This window comes from Hemicordylus capensis, chromosome 5 (genome assembly GCF_027244095.1).
Source record: "Hemicordylus capensis ecotype Gifberg chromosome 5, rHemCap1.1.pri, whole genome shotgun sequence".
NCBI lineage: Eukaryota > Metazoa > Chordata > Lepidosauria > Squamata > Cordylidae > Hemicordylus > Hemicordylus capensis.
Genome location: NC_069661.1, coordinates 58,024,610 through 58,041,096, shown reverse-complemented (window position 1 = coordinate 58,041,096; position 16,487 = coordinate 58,024,610). Strand labels below are relative to the sequence as shown.

General features: G+C 43.1%; 1 protein-coding gene across 1 annotated transcript in view; it reads left to right on the top strand.

The window, feature by feature from the left end:
- The window catches only part of MGAT4D (MGAT4 family member D), a 98,482-nt gene that overhangs the window by 2,585 nt on the left and 79,410 nt on the right, over positions 1-16,487 (top strand). The gene's annotated exons all lie outside the window — the stretch shown is intronic.

Sequence of the window (16,487 nt, the reverse complement as noted above, 5' to 3'; positions counted from 1 at the left end):
GCCAAGTATACTATGTCTAGGGTGTCAGCATCATTCAGATTGTCTGTATAAATGTAAGATGCACCTGTAACTTATTTGTATTCAATGCAGAGCAATAGCCCATTGTATACCTTGCTAAACTGCAGTAGCAATAAAATTCCTCTAAGGAATTCCCACTGAGTCTGTTTGATTGGCTAAAAGGCGGACCCAGGAACTGACACAATGGCTGGATTCGGACATAATGAACTGGAGGCAGAGCAGCCAGAGGTCCCCAAACCTCAACATCCAAATGCAGGAAATTGCAGTTCAGACCCTAACTCAAACCAAGGGATCACTCACCAAACTCCAATTTGAACCCTCGGTTGTTACCAGAACTGCCCCGGAATACTGGCTAGATGCTCTGAATGTGCTTTTGGCTTCAAATTAGCTTGGTTAGAGGGAGCAGTTTGGTCCCAGTATCAGATTTGAGCAAGTTTGGTGTCTTGGAAAAGAAGAGGAAGCAAAAATATAGTTCAAAAATTTTATTATGGGTATAAGGGGGTATGGAATGCAATAGTTCAGTTAGGCAAGGCAATAAATCTTAGCTGATAATCTAGGCAAGAGTAGGGCTAGCAGCAATTTAGCTTGAAGTGAAGTTAGCTTGATGGATTGATTGGCTTGGCTAAGGAACTTGACCAGAGCCTGGCTTAAGACTTGCCATGGAAAGTGCTTGAAAGCGGGGAGGCTGAAAAAAGAAAGTGGGGGCGAGGAGGCTTAGAGAGTGGCAGGAGGTTAGTTTACCTATCTTTCCCAGTTGAGTTCGTGCATTCATTGCACGTTGGCCGAAGTCTCTTTGAAAAGAACAGGCAGAGAAGCGAGGAGTGAAGGGCTACAACTTGCCAATATGAGAATCTGTTAGGATAAACTGTTGTCAACTGTTTTAAATGTTTGTCCTGGTTTTCCAGGGTTTTTAACTGTTTGAATGCTTAATTGGTTTTATTCTGTTTGTATAGTTTTGATTTTAATTGTTTTTATTCTGTTGTAAACCACCCTGAGCCATTTTGGAAGGGCAGTTTATAAATTGAATGAATGAATAAATAAATAATAAATAGTGATCCAAACCAAAACCATGTGCTTTGGCTAGAGGTTGGTATACCTCAAAACGTGCCCAGAGGCGGTTTTCACCATTATCTCTTGTGGAAGGGAGGATTCCTTCCCTGATTGATGCTCCTTTTGAAATGGGCTCTGCTCGCTAGCTACTGCCTTCTCTCTGAAACCCCTGCTAACTGGGCAAAGAGGCACCTTTTTAAAGTGGTGATTCTCTTTATTTAGCTGGGGGAGAGTAATTGGCCGTATCCACCCCCAGCACAGTACCTCCAGTGACTGTTGCTGGTTTCTATCTTACATTTTATTTTAGACTGTGAGTCCTTTGGGGACAGGGTTCCATCTTATTTATTTATTATTTCTCTATGTAAACTGCTTTGGAGGCTTCTGTTGAAAAGCAGTATGTAAATATTTGTTTTTCTTATTGTTGTGAAAGAGAGGGGCTGGGGTGTCCCATTCAGTCTTTGCTATTCTGACTTTGGGGCACACTGCCCCACGCTTTGCTCATGCTGAGCGACCAGCTGAGGGTCCTGCCAAAGCCAGGCAGGTGAAGAATTATGATCCCTCAATCTCAGGATGTATAGCACTCCAAAGTAATATAGATAGAGGGGTACTCTCTGGGCTACCCCAAAATCAGGCTATCTGGCAACATGGTTTTATGTGAGGTTCACTGCACTGGCCTCTGGTTTGCCGCTGCCTCCATTACCATATTATGCCTGTCTTAAAACAGTTGCATTGGCTGCCGATATGTTTCCAGGCAAAATACAAAGTGCTGGTTGTTACTTTTAAAGCTCTGAACAGCTTGGCTCCAGGCTACCTTAGAGAGCGCCTTCTTCGGTATGATCCCCATCACTCGTTGAGGTCATCTGGAGAGGTCCATCTCCAGTTGCCACCGGTACATCTGGTAGCAACTCAGAAACGGGCCTTTTCTGTAGCTACTTCTGGCCTATGGAATGCGCTCCTGGCAGATATCTGCAGTTTAGGCTCTCTGTCGGCCTTTAAGAGAGCCCTAAAAACTTACTTGTTTGGCCTGGCCTCAAGGTTTGTAAATTGTTTGTAAAGCATTTTAATTAGTTTTAAATGGTTTTCAAATTGTTTTTTAATTGGTTTCATATTGTTCTTAGCACTGTGTTTTAAATGGTGTGTGTTTTTATGTCTTTTAAAATTTGTTTTACACTGCCCAGAGCCTTTGGATGGGGTGGTTTATAAATGTAATAAATAATTTTTTTAAAAAAAATTACTTTCAAATTCAGTAATAGAGGCAGCCTTCCCTGGGACCGAGCTGAGAGAAAGAAGGTCCTCCCTCTCTCCATTCTGATTTGCTGCCTCAGCTGACCATCAAACAAATGAGGAAGCCCAGCAGCCACTTCCCCCTCTTCTCTGCAGTCTTACAGACTGCAGGGAGGAGGCCAGCACTTATGCCTGAATTCAGACAGGTAAGCATGTGGGGCGGGGGGAGCGGAACGGAGAGTCTATTGGACCCTCGGTTCTGAGTTATGTCTGGATCAGCTCAATCTTATATAAGTGCCTGAGTGTTGTACATCTGTTAGCTCGGCTAGCTCAACAGGATTTACAACCCCTTCAGCTCTCCCCCGTGACTTAAACAGAAAGTAGCAGCGAAGCTGCATGAAGGAAAACAAAAGACTCACAAAGAAAAATAGTAGTAAACAAATAAAGTCCCCTGAACTAAACTAGGTACCCCCCTCTACGATAACTGAGTAATAACTAAAAGGAAAACAACAAAGCAAGGAATGAATAGAACAAGGGACAACGGAGCAAGGAATAGAACAGAACAAGAGCAAACTGGAACTCGAAAGGTTGAGGAATTCTAAATAGGAACACGGTCTGCGGTAAGCGAAAGTTGCTGACAACAGTCTGTGCAACTGCTTAATATAGGGCTCAAAATAACTGGCAGCCAATCAGGCTTTCCTGAGTCAGCACTTCTACTTCCTCTCCTGTGATATCCTGCATGTCTCCCACTGAGCCTTCCTCTTGAGACGTCTTCTCAAGATAGGCAAAATCCCCTCCTCCTCCTGATCAGCCTCCTCAACCCTCATGTCTGGCAGCTGTTCTGATTCCACAGCCCCAGAGTCTGTTCTCCCTGCCAAATCCTGTTGCTGTTCCTCTGAGCCTGCACTCCCAACCGAGTCCTCCCATTCCTCCTCTGACTCTTCTGAGTCAGAGGTCTGGGCCATGACACTGAGTTTGAATACAAGTTTGAAATATAAGAGGTGGAGTACAGCCTTGTTAGTTCTAAGGTTGTTACTTTATCTCAGAAACCATTATGCATTGTAGTGAATAAGAAACTACTGAAGCTATTGTACAATAATAAAAGTATTTTATTTGGTTTTGAACTTTAAAACTGTTTAAGATGTGTCTGTTTACTTCTCCCCACATTGCCACTCGGGTGCAATACTGAAGTTAGTGTTGGAAAACCCAAATCAGGATTTAATTTGGTGGTGGCCGCATCATAAATAAACAAACAAATAAATAAAGGATTTCAAACAAATCAAAAGGGTCACAAACATATTTTTTATTTTAACATCTATATATTTAAACACTAATCTCTCAGTCCCAGGTTGGGTCAGTCCCAGGACTCGGGTCCTGGCAGACAGATTTTCCAAATAAGAGTTTTGTTAATTAGCATGGCAAATATGCTGTTGCTAGGAGTCCCAATAAGATGACAGTTGATATGATAATGCTACACCCTTTTTTGCACAGAAGATTATGAAGCATAACTCATTCATGTCTGCTCTTTTCATAGAGTCACACAAACAATATGTGAAATGTTCAGGACGTTAAGAGTTCTGATGGTACATGTCACCTGAAACTTTGGACACAGCTGTGCAACTAAGTGTTGAAAGTTTATCACACCCAGCAAAGGCACTGACTGTGTCACAGCCAGTGAAAAGCATGTAATCCTGGAAGTCCATTACATACACCATGTCTTATAGCACAAGCAATCTGTCTAATGTCAGTGTATCTTGACAACTGTAATCCATGCTTCTAAAACAGATGCAGGTATCATGTGGCACTGAGCAATACTTAGAACCATCACATCCGTGTCTTCGCAAACAATAATTATTGTCTTTTAGACTTCCTTGACCACATGTCGAGCATGAAGCAACAGTCTTCTGTCTGCTTCCTCATAATTTGATCAAAGTTCAGCATCACTTTGCATAATCTTGTAGCACAAGTCCTCATATGCAATCAATAAAATTTTACTGTGGAGGTTCTCCCTGTATTCTTTCTGCTTCCATTCTTTACACAGAAAGGCAAGGCTTTGGCTATAAGATTTGTGTTATTAGATATATATGATGAGAACCTTTGCCACTGCTTTATCTCGTGGCCTCCTACTATGTCATACTGTGGTGCATCTTGCCACTTCTTTAATCTACTTCTGCTTTCTTTACTGATACAGTCTATTTTATTTCAATCCTCTTGCTTTGATGACTTTCTATTAGAATTTGTCTGAATACATTGTCTGCTACAACTGCATTGCAGAATGTTTCATGGTCACACATTGCTCTTTTTATGATGCTCATGCCATCAAGTAAACAAGCAGAAATTTGTGGAATAATTTCAGTAGGTTTTGCTACCTTCTCCACCTCAGCAACTGAAAATGACTTCATTTCTTTCTCAGTGTAAAATTGCGGGGCCATTCAAGTGATGGGGGGGAGGGGAGGTTGCTGCAACTCACCTTCCTGCCAGACAATCACAAGAAGCCTGCTGGGAGTGTGGACCATGCTGATGATCCATGCTGTGCCATGCATGCAGCACGGAGCTCCAGAGGCCAGGACAATGCATCCCGGCCTCCAGGGATCCCACAGTGCACTGTGTCATGAGCGCTGTGCATTGATGGGATCCCCCATCAAATGGGTACTCTAGCCACCCCCTTCTCTGTTTCTTTTCAGGCTCCATGGAGCCCGAGGAGACACATGAGCCCGGCAGCCAGGTTAAGGGAGTGCTTGGTCCCTTAACCTGGTCCGCCCCTGCATCCATGCATTGAGGCCCCTCAGCTCCACCTGTCTTGCTGTCCCTGTGTGTGGAACAGGTAGCACTTCAGAGAACGCTACCCTGGGAGTCCTGGACTTCAGTATGCTACCTAGCAGCCTAAATTTGGCTTCCAGGACCTCCCGACTGCATTTCCCAACATCATTGGTGCCAACGTGCACCACAACAGCTGACTCCGCCCCAACACTGCCTAATAGCCTACCTAGATGCTACCTTTGCACTAGGCAGGCAAGTAACTGTGTGGTCTGCACGTGGGTCACAGATAGAAGTCACAGAACGTCTATCAAATCAGTAGAAAACAGACATTATATTGTTGCTACATGTCCAATGTGGGCCAAGGAAGCTATTAACAGGGGCATAACCAGCTCTGAAAGAGCCCGTGTTCAAGAATTAAACATAGCATGGGGCCTCCCCCCATTTTTTGGCAGTGCGTATGGACAGAGGCGTAACTAGGGAAAACGGCGCCCGGGGCAAGCACTGAAATTGCGCCCCCCCCGCTGCCCCCCCAACATACATCTGACTGACACACATGTTTCAGAAAACTTTTATTTAAAAAATTACAAAAATTACCAAAAATTTCAAAATGCACTACATACTTAGGTTTTTCCTCACAACAACCCTGTGAAGTTGGCTTGTATCTCAAACATCAGAATTATGATGCAATGATGATGATTATGATTATGATGCCCCTCCCTCACGCCCTGCTTCTGTTCCTGACTTTCCCTTGTGAGTGACTGTATTTTAACAAAACGAAAACCAAGGACTCCAAAGTAATTCGAGGGACTAGGGTGATAGTGCTAAAGACTCCTTATTCTCCCGCTGTTAAAGAAAGACTCCCCTTTTCCAAAACTGCACGCTATTTACACCAGAAAAGGTTTCAAATGGAGGGGGAAGCATTTATGCATTTATGCTTTGTTTTATGTTACGATTTCAAAGTTAGAAAAACTATAAAAGGGCCATTTTAGAGAAGATATGCACTGCCTTAGTTGCAAATCCTGCTTTTTTGAGATTCCCTACAATTGAATAAAGCGATAATATACACCTTTGCTATTTAAATGGGTTGGAGAGTATTTATGACAATAAAAAATGAAATGGCATTTCAGATGCAACATTGGTTGCCTAAGGCCACTCAGATTTAACTAATCTTCATCACATTGACAAAAAGAGCAATTAAAATTAAAATCCATGACTAAAACCAAACCACTTTGGGGTTGTTTTTAATGAAAGGTGGTATATAAATTTAACAATAAATGTTTAGAAGTATATACTTTCACCCCCTGCCCAACCTACAATTAATTCCAGCTTATTTTCAAAGGGCTTCAAGTTTTATTTACAAATTGCTTGGCAGCACCAATGTTTAAGTAATCACTAATTGCTCCTAATGATAGTTTTACTTATTGTTAAATTTATATACCACCTTTCATTAAAATATTCTCTGTTCATCTGATTTTCAGTCTGGTTAATTAAATCGGTGGAGGTTTAGACTTTCCTGATGGGCTGAAACAGCTAATCCATTTTGATGATGACATATAATTAAATTAGCTTGCATTACATAGTGAAAAAGTCCAGGAAGGGAGAGATGGGGGGATGTGGAACCCAAGGTTCCACATCCCCCCATCTCCCCCTCCCTGAACCTTTTCAATTAAAATGTGGTTAGATTATAGGGGAGGAAGGACTTGAATGAGCAAAAAGGGGAACTGGTTCAGGTGTTCAGGAAGTTGTTCAGAAGAGGGAGTTGTTCAGGAAGTTTGCTCTGGTGTGTGTCCTCCTCTCGACGCATGCGCGACTGGTGGCGGGGTGGCGGGGTGCGCCGGGGAGTGAGAGTCAGAGACTTGGACTACGAAGACGCCGCGGCGCCCAGTGCTGGATGAGCAATGCCAATGGGGGGGGGGCTGCCGGGACTGGGGGAGGGGGACTGCTTTGCAATATTAATAATAATAATAAATAAAATAAAAAAATTTCATCAAATCAGCGGGGGCACTTTTTGGCGCCCCCTGCCAAGTGGCGCCTGGGGCACATGCCCCCCCGCCCCCCTATAGTTACGCCTATGCGTATGGAGCTATCTATTGTTTTTAAAGAGGACTTTTTCTCCAACGCCTTCCTGCTCAGGGCAGCAGGTAGCAAACATATGTAATTGCTGCTGCCCAGGAGAACCAAGCAGTAGCCCTGACTGACACTGACTTCCAGCGCTCATGGGTGGCTCAACAAGTGGGCAAGATCATGCAAGGTTTGTGCATGTCTTCACTGCAAAAGAACTGTGAGAACATGCTGAAAGCCAATCAAAACTTTATTTATAAGACAGGATAATGGTTCTCAAACTACACTTTCAAATACCCCAAGGATTTATTATAAACCCAGGCTCTGGGTCACTGACAAAAATCAAAAAGGTGTGAGTGGCATTTGTTGACTGAAAAACTGGACAACATTATGAGCGGAAGCACTTCCTTTAACTTTGTCACATTTTTAAAAGTAAAATGCAAACAGAAGCAACTAATTAATATGAAGGGGGGAAATGGATTGGATTGATCAGCCAGACTGTGACTTTGTAATTTGTTCTAACAAAGGTATGATGTTACTGTTGCAAGTTGCAGGGCTGCAGCCATAGGAATAGCAGAAAACAAATGAGGGTATCATAGTATCAATTTCCAAATCGAACCAAGGATGCAAGGCTGCAAACCTCTACAAATGCATTTCAAAGGTTGCAATCCTAGATACCCTTCCCTGAGATCAATCAAAGCCTATTGAGCACAGTGGTGGGTCTTACTTCATAGTAAGCATGCTTCGGAAGATCATGCTTTTAAATATATTTATGTCCTCCAGAAAGCATGTTATGCCCAGTGCAACATTTAGAGTAACAACAAGAATCCCTTCTTGGAAGGCGAAAAGTTCTTATGAGGGAGACATTAAGTGACCATTCCCTCTGGGATCCTATTTAATACCTCAAATGCTGCTTTAGGTATACAAACTATGTGTGTTGATAAACAGGCATGGGTTTATTTTTAAATTGTAAGCACCTTTCCTGGTTCTCCACCCTCTTTGTTGCCTGAGGGAATCCCCCAAGATGAAAGGCTGGGCAGCTGGCATCCCAAATGCCTGCCCCTTCCCCTTCAAACAAACATTTGTGGCAAGGGAAAGGGGAACCTTCACAGGGTAAGTCTTTTCTTCTCTTTGACTTCTACAGGCTAGCCCAGAATTTCAGATGACATTTGCACAACTTGGAGAGACAGTAGAGCCCTCTTCAGATCTTATTTCTTCTAGCTGCGCTCACCCTTACAGCACTGAACGCAAGTAGGAAGTCCCGCCCCAGCACTATCATTCACTTCCTGCTGACCACTCATGGTTACAGTGCAGTTTGTGTTAAGGAAGAAGTACCATAACCATGATGGCTGGTGTTTCCCCCTTCACACAAGTATTTCTCCGCAGCTTTGAACAGCAAGAATGGTCACCTCCTCATGGTGCGAGGAGGATTGTGAAGAGTATTCAACCTTGGCTGAAGCTTCGCACAGGCCCAATAAACAATTAGTCACTTAGGGTTGATGAGGGCTGCCACTGACCCTCAGGCCCTACAGTGAAGAACACTGACCAATAATATGTGGCTGCTATATGACATCTCAGTCCTTTTTCAAGACAAGCATCCCTGGTCACATTTACTTGGGAGTAAAGCCTAGTAATCTGTGGTATTTATTTCCAAGTAAGAGTGCAGTCCTATGTATAATTGCTTAGAAAAGTTTCCTTCAAATTTTTTAAAAAAACACCCTATGGATTAAAGAACATAAGATCAGCATTGCATTGCTCATCTCCTTAAGATCCAAGTCCCTAACACATGTAGGGCCCTTACTGAATGAGGTTTTATTGGGGGGAGGGGTGTTGGGAGTTGCATGACCTATTCTCAACATTTGTGTAAAGAAAAGGCATAGTCTTTACCACATACTCCTTAACAGCCAGAAACTCCCACTCTAATTATACATGTTTGCATCATGATTGGTCTAGACAGAATCCCTGCATTGTTTCTTTTCTTCCTCTTTGCCACTTGTTTCTTCACTCTGTTTACATTCATAGGCGCGCGCACACACACACACACACACACACACACATTTTTCTCCCATGATGATTTAAGATTATTGCATCTTTGCACTAATTTTAGATTATAGGCTACCAATTTCCAAGTATGTTTTTGTAATTTCTTTATCTGAATTTGACCAACATCACCAACGTGCTGTCAGAAATAAATGTGAACTCTTCTTATTTAGATGTGGCATACTTTGTTTCACTGGGAGGGTGTTCATGGCTGTAATATCCATGTTTACATTGTACGTAGGATGCTTTTATTTGTGAATTAGGGATAATATCTAAAGCTATTATTAAAAACTTTCACCTTGTTTTTAACTGTGTAGAATCTGAATGTAACAGTTGGTGGCAACCAGTAGAACAGTATTAAACTGGCTTGGTCACATTCTGATATCTTTTGAAAACAAGGACATGGATATTCCTCTACCATTGGCCTACAAAGTAATCAAGCATGTTTGGTAGCCTTTCTTTTTTAGATAATATCTCATGTAACTTAAATCCATCGAACTCAGCATTTTTCAGCTGGCTATTCTGGCCAATGATGTTCAAAGGCACATACTTAGAAGAAATATCAGATTTGATCCACATTTCCATCTACAAATTCCCTTTTAAGTCCTATTTAGAAGAAGCTCTAGCTTTTAGTTCCAAGTTCTCAACTCCTAGTATACCACTTTCTACAACAACTTAAAAACATAATTTGGTTTTACAAATTAATTTACATGGAAATAGGAATATTCATGCAAAACGGTTTAGAGGAGTGATCTGGTTTATATAAAATGCAATTTCAGTCTTAGATTTTTTGATAAAAATGTACATTGAAAACTACATTTTGCCCTAGCAGTTCCAAAACACCATCTATGGTCTATACAGGAAATAGGGTTTGGGTCTTTGTGGGAGATCCAATTCATCAGCCTTGCAGATGAATATGCAAGTATAATTCATAGCACAAAGTGCCTTTATCTTTGAGTCCTCACAGATGTGCTGCAGCTCATATTTTTCAGGAAGCTGTCTCAAGGTCCATTTTACTCAAAACCAAAATAGATTTCTGCATAAATATTTCCAGGAGTATACAATCACTTTCTCCACAAGCACAACCATTATCAAACAAAAACAACCTTGCACCCTTTAACATGGGTAATAGCCCAGGGAAAATTTCTGGGCTACACAGTGGGGCAGTACCAGGATTGGTCACGATCCGGGCACTTCACATGAGCAGCCCTATCCCAGTAGGGCTTCGCAAGCCTCGGTAGGGCTGCTCATGTGAACTGCCTCATTGTATGTAGAGGTTTTCTAGTGATGTTAGAAGCCAATTTAGGAACTGTAGGTTGAAAGCCAGAGTAATGTCGACAACAACATTATTTACTGTATATACTGCTTTTCAACAAAAGTTTCCAAAGCGGTTTACATAAAGAAAAATAAATAAAGATGGATCCCTGTCCCCATATGGCAGGCAATCTAAAAAGAAACACAAGATGGACACCAGCAACAGCCACTGGAGGGATGCTGTGCTGGGGCTGGATAGGGCTAGTTGCTCTCCCCCTGCTATAAAGAGAACCACTGCTTTAAAAAGGTGTCTCTTTGCTAAGTTAGTATTGACCTGGAGAGTAAACAATGTTTTAAAGAAACAAATGCAGGAAAAACCTGTGCTTTGGTCTGGGAGGCCGGGCAGAAGGACCTCTGTTCTTGTTGTGTAGTTTGGTGTGAACTTATACATATGGAGCAGGGGTGTAGCTAGGGGAGAGGGGGGCTGTGTTCACCCATCTCCCTGGTGGCCCCTCGGAGTGAGGGAGATAATGAAGAAAATAGGGAGGGGTGGATCTGGCAGGCCCTCAGGAGGAGGGAGCTGGGGGGCCCTCCACTCCCTTATAGCTACACCCCTGATCTGGAGACTCCTTCATCTGCAGCTACTAAGCTGGATGCAAGTGTCAGCAGCCACTACTGCATATGGTAGTAGGCAGGCACCTTCGTTCAAGGGGTAGGAACAGGCTCCCCCAAATCCAGAAAAAGTAGCTAAAGTTTGGTCTGAAGACTAAGTCAGATGATCTGAGGGCAGGAAAATGTTAAAACAGCCTGTGTGGCATGGTGCCTGGATGATAAGAGTGCTACATTTTTGAAACCTGTTATATCAAACAAAGAGGGATTTTAAAAGTGGATTAATAAATAGCGGTTGTGTAGGGGAAGAATGGCAGTTCAGTCCCCAAATAGCAAAGCAAAACCAGTTTGGTGAGAAAGCAGCAAAGCAAGAGATCTTGAGACAGTTCTTTAGTATTGAAGAACTACAAGGAGTTGTTTAAAGAAAAGGCTACAAATGAATGTGAAAAAGCCTGCAGCTGAATTTCAGCAGTAGCTCATGGCTGAAGAGAGAGACCAAACAAACAACCATCTCTGGAGAGACAAAATGGAGACGAACACTAGAAGAACAAAAAAGAGTGGAAGAGACCAGCACTTTTATCCATGACCCAAACCCAGTGGTCACTATGAGACATTGCAGTGGAGACCTGATGCTGCCAAGGTCCTAGCTCCAACAGGTCGGGCTGACCATAAATTTATATTCCCAGAAGTTTATCTCCCCACCAAATTATACTACTTTGAGAAAGAATCACACACAATTCAGGTAGAGTAAATGGCATCTCAGGTGAGGAGTGTCTTCAGTGCTCCTTCAATCTGTTATACTTTTTCATGTCTTATCTTTGCTTACATCTTCTCTCATGTGTTTGAATCATGACTTGCATGCATGATTTATCCTTGTCATATAAGACAATAAGTATGCATGCACAGATCTATAAATAGTAGTAATGCAATATATACGGAAACTAAAAAATATGTGTTTCCTGTACTCTCATAGAAGCTTTCTGACTTTAACTAAATGCCCAGCAACACACACACACCTTAGCCTGTTGCCTGAGTCACATTTCCAGACAGCAGGTTTCACACATTTCCAGACAGCAGGTTTTACCGTGGCTTTACCTCGAGGCTTTACTGTGAGTTTGAATTTGTCCCCCCAAAAAACCCAACACAAAAAGTGGATTTTTTAAAACCCTGGACATAAATTGGGCTCCACGCCAATGTGCAACAAAAACAAACAAACCTGAATCATGTGTGCATGCTCCCTGATAGCTCACAGGGACTTCAGGGTAAATGTGACCAATATGTAAATGCACACCCACCATTCCGGAAGAGAAGCGAGCTAAAAGCCCCATCTGGAAATGCTCCTGCCCCTAAATGCTAGTTGCAAGATGTACACAAGCTGCTTGCAAAAACCTGATGTGAGACAGAGAAGTTTTCACTGACCAATGGCCCAGAACGTTCCACTAGACTTTGTTAGTTTCCTATAAGAAATGAGCCTGGTTGAGGGAATTCATGTCAGCATGGACACACTCAGACGGGGGTGGGGGGGACAGCAAACAGCAACTTGCTTTGATCTCTACTACACCATCTACACCAGTGGCCACCTCACCCCTTGCTGTCCATGCCAGTGAAAAGAGTGGAGAAATTGCTGCATGGAAACAGAGGAGCATAATAAGATTAAAGTGAGAATGTTTCTTTCTGTGCTTTGCTTGTTAATATTATATGCTACTGTGCTTCAATAAGCCTGTGTGACTCAGGACAATTTAAACAGGTATCTGCCTGTGTGTGCAGGGGCTGGGTCAGGGGTTGGGCAGCTATCAAGGGTCCGGTGCTAAATCTAGGGCCAGCCCAAGGGTTTTTGGCACCCTAGGCAAAGTTTGATTTGGGCACCCCCCTCAGCCAAGAAGATTGGAGCCCTGTCTTGAACTACTCATTTGTGGGGTCGAATGACAAGCCCACATGAGTAACCAGTGAATGACTAACTGGTGCTGGGTTGAGGATGCAGTGGGAGAGAGTTGCCAGTTTGTCATGGAGGCAAAGCTCTAACACTTTAGAGATGGGGGGAAAATGCTGCTGCTAATTTGGAAATCCAGTCTGAAACCATTTCTTGTTGGAAATGCATGTGAAGGCAATTCATATTCAAGAGAGGGAGTGCAGCTTATGTGACTAGATGTTTATTGGGGGGCCGAGGTGCAATGAGCAAAGAAGACTGTGTATTATGGGGTGCAGGATGTGCAGGCCCTTTGGGGAGCAGGGTGGAGTATAATATATTAAATTATTCACCACTGTGCAGTACTTCAGGGGTGCAATACAAGAGGGAGAGAAAGAATAATTGGCGGTGCGATATTCTCCTACTTTTCAGAATATTTCTGCAGTATGCACCACCCCAAAAACTGGTACCCTAGGTGACCGCCTAGGTCTGCCTAGTGGATGAGCCAGTCCTGGCTACATGCGGATATCTTTGAGTCCGAGGCCATAGTCTTTGTCTGGTGCTGGGCTGGCAGAGATGACACTTTTGGAAGCCACTCAGGAAGGAGGGGGCTCATGGTGGGCATTTCCCCCAAGGGCCTCCTGGAGCCTGAAGCCAGCCCTGTGTATGTTTCACTGGGATTCAAAAAGAACCAGCCAACAAGTGTGATTCCAACAATACGATACAAAGCCACCATTTGCACAAACAAAGAACTCTACACCTAGCCTTCTATAGCCCAAGGGACAGCATGCCTTCTGTATCCAGGCCCTGTGCCTCCAAAAGCAATTTCAAATTAATATTGCAAAGGGTTTTAAGTCGCAACATTATTAACCCAGTTGGCTAGAACACAGATAAAATTAATTAATTTTAATGATTCCTTCCTGCTATTTTTGTTGTCCATTTTCAAGCACCGGTATATGTTCACCAGACTGTGCTTTAAATTTAAATGCCATCTCCTGTGAAATTAATTTAAAGGCACTCTGCAAAAAATAAACTTCTGACGTCCTATTTTCTGTAAAATAAATCACTTTGTATAATGTGTCTACTTAATATGCTGCCTTGGATATTTTTTTTTTATAAAAGAGCAGGTGAAGAAAGGCCACTGCAGCCACCAAGAAATGTTCTGAGCTGCTGCCACTATCATTCACCATCACAAAGGTAAACCTCTCCCATACCCTTCTGGGGGGTTACCTTGCTTGCAGTGCTGGCCAAGATCACCCTTTGGCAACCATACTGCTGGCACCCTTCTTTTTCACTGATATATAATACAATGCTATAATACACTGTTGCATCTAGTGATGCAACAGTGAGGATAAGTGCATTTCATTAGAGGTAAGCAAAGATGTTGGGGCCAGCAGCACAACTGTCTAAACCCAAGTCAGGCAAGAGAGCCAGGCAGCTGGGCTGGAAGTACAAGCTCTGAATGACAAAAGGTGGAACCACAAAAGGCTGGTGCCAACTGAGGGCTTATTTAGCCAGTGAGAGCCCCACCCCTTTCTGTATCCCTGCTCCAGAGGCAATACTGAGATGACTGCTCCCTCCTCCTGAGTAGACCCATTGGGGGAGGTTTCTGAGGTGGCAGGACCCTCAGTGGGGGACACTGTGTCTGCAGTGCTCCAATGCTCTTCTGAGGGGCAACCTGCTCCAGTTGGTGACAGATCTAAAGGAACTGAGGAGTGGTTATCAGACACAGGAATCTAGGCTGGGTGGGCTCCTTCTCCTCTGAAATCTCCTTTGTGTCGGTGTCTAGGTGAAAGGCGTGTCTAGGGGAAATAGCACCTAGGGCAAGCACTGAAATTGCACCCCCTGTCCAAACATCTGACACCCATCTTTCAGATAACTTTACCATAATAGCAGCTCAAAAATACAAGTCAAGCTTGTTAATCTTTTAATATTTCAAAAAATATTTAGCAGTCGATGTAGCCAGACCAAAAAATGCTGGAAAACTACAAATTTCAGTATGCTTGGGCTCATGAAATAGCCAAATACTATGTGGAGGTGTACTTGGAAAACTAAACAGAAATGCCTATCTAATTCTCTACTTTGCATTGTAGCATAACTATTACATAAGTTTTAAAAATAAATGGAGAATTTGACTTTTCCCAGATACTCTGAAAATAATTAAAGGATATGCAGAGTAAACTGTGTCACTGCTTGGAATATATTATAGTATTTCAGAAAGGCAGTTAAAATGAGAGAAAGAGATCAAGAAACTCCAGTGGGCCTTAATACTAAGGATTTCACACTGATTAAAAGACAAACTCACCGTTCAGCTCAGTATTCACAAACTCTGATTCTCTGTACATAGTGCCAAACTGAATATGTGTACATTGACTTATATTATATTAAATTAATTTTTTTTAATCCTGTAGCCCCTTTGGGGGGCTTCCTAAAGGCCATGGGGGGTCTGCAAAGGTACCCACTCCCCCCGCTGGCCTCTTAATTCACTGCTGCAGCCCGTCCTGGGCTGATTTTCAGGCCTGTTTGGGCTAGCAAAGATCAGCATGGTGGCCATTTTGGAGGCTGCCACGCATGCTCAAATGGCCTCTGTGAGTCCTGGCATGGCCTAGGGCCTCGCAGAGGACATTTGAGCATGCACAGTGGCCATTTTGTTTTTGGCCACCATTTTTTCAAAAAATCAAAATTTAAAAAGTGGCGCCCCCCTTCAAGTGGTGCCTGGGGCATGTGCCCTTCCTGCCCCACCATAGATACACCCCTGCTTGACATTGGCTGCCCCACCACACCACAGCAGCCCACAACAACATTGTCTGAAGGCCAATATGGCCCTGGTGTCAGCATCAGTGAACCAAGTCAATATTTGTGGTCCTAGCCCATACCTGAATTCTGTTCAACATTATTAGCTGAACACAGCAGGTTTTCTACCTGTAATGTAAGTTGAAGACTAGTTTCCACATTTCTTACTATTCTCATTTTGAATATAAACAAGTGTGCTTTGCTGTGTCCTTTAGCTTATTCCTCTGTAACCAACTGTAATCCTTTTAACCACTTACAGTGTTGAAAGCATGAAGAATAAAGAGATTGACTATAACTGTATATACCCGTAGGCTAAAATTGTCAGTTGCCTAATCCTTTCCCTGCAGTCATGTTTGAGTTCCTCTGGTGATTATGTTTTTCCAGCTACAGTTGATGGTGAAGGAGTCAGTCCAGAATGTTGAAGAACAGTGCTGTCAGGCAGATGAAAGTTCAGTTTGGCTAGGGAAAACACCACTCAGGGTCTACTGAGCCCCTGGTGGCACAGTGGTAAGAGCCCCTGGTGGCGCAGTGGTAAAACTGCCGCCCTGTAACCAGAAGGTTACAAGTTCAATCCTGACCAGGGGCTCAAGGTTGACTCAGCCTTCCATCCTTCCGAGGTCGGTAAAATGAGTACCCAGAATGTTGGGGGCAATATGCTAAATCATTGTAAACTGCTTAGAGAGCTCCGGCTATAGAGCGGTATATAAATGTAAGTGCTATTGCTATTGCTACTGATATAGGGGACTGGATATAATTGCTGGTTGAGGATGAG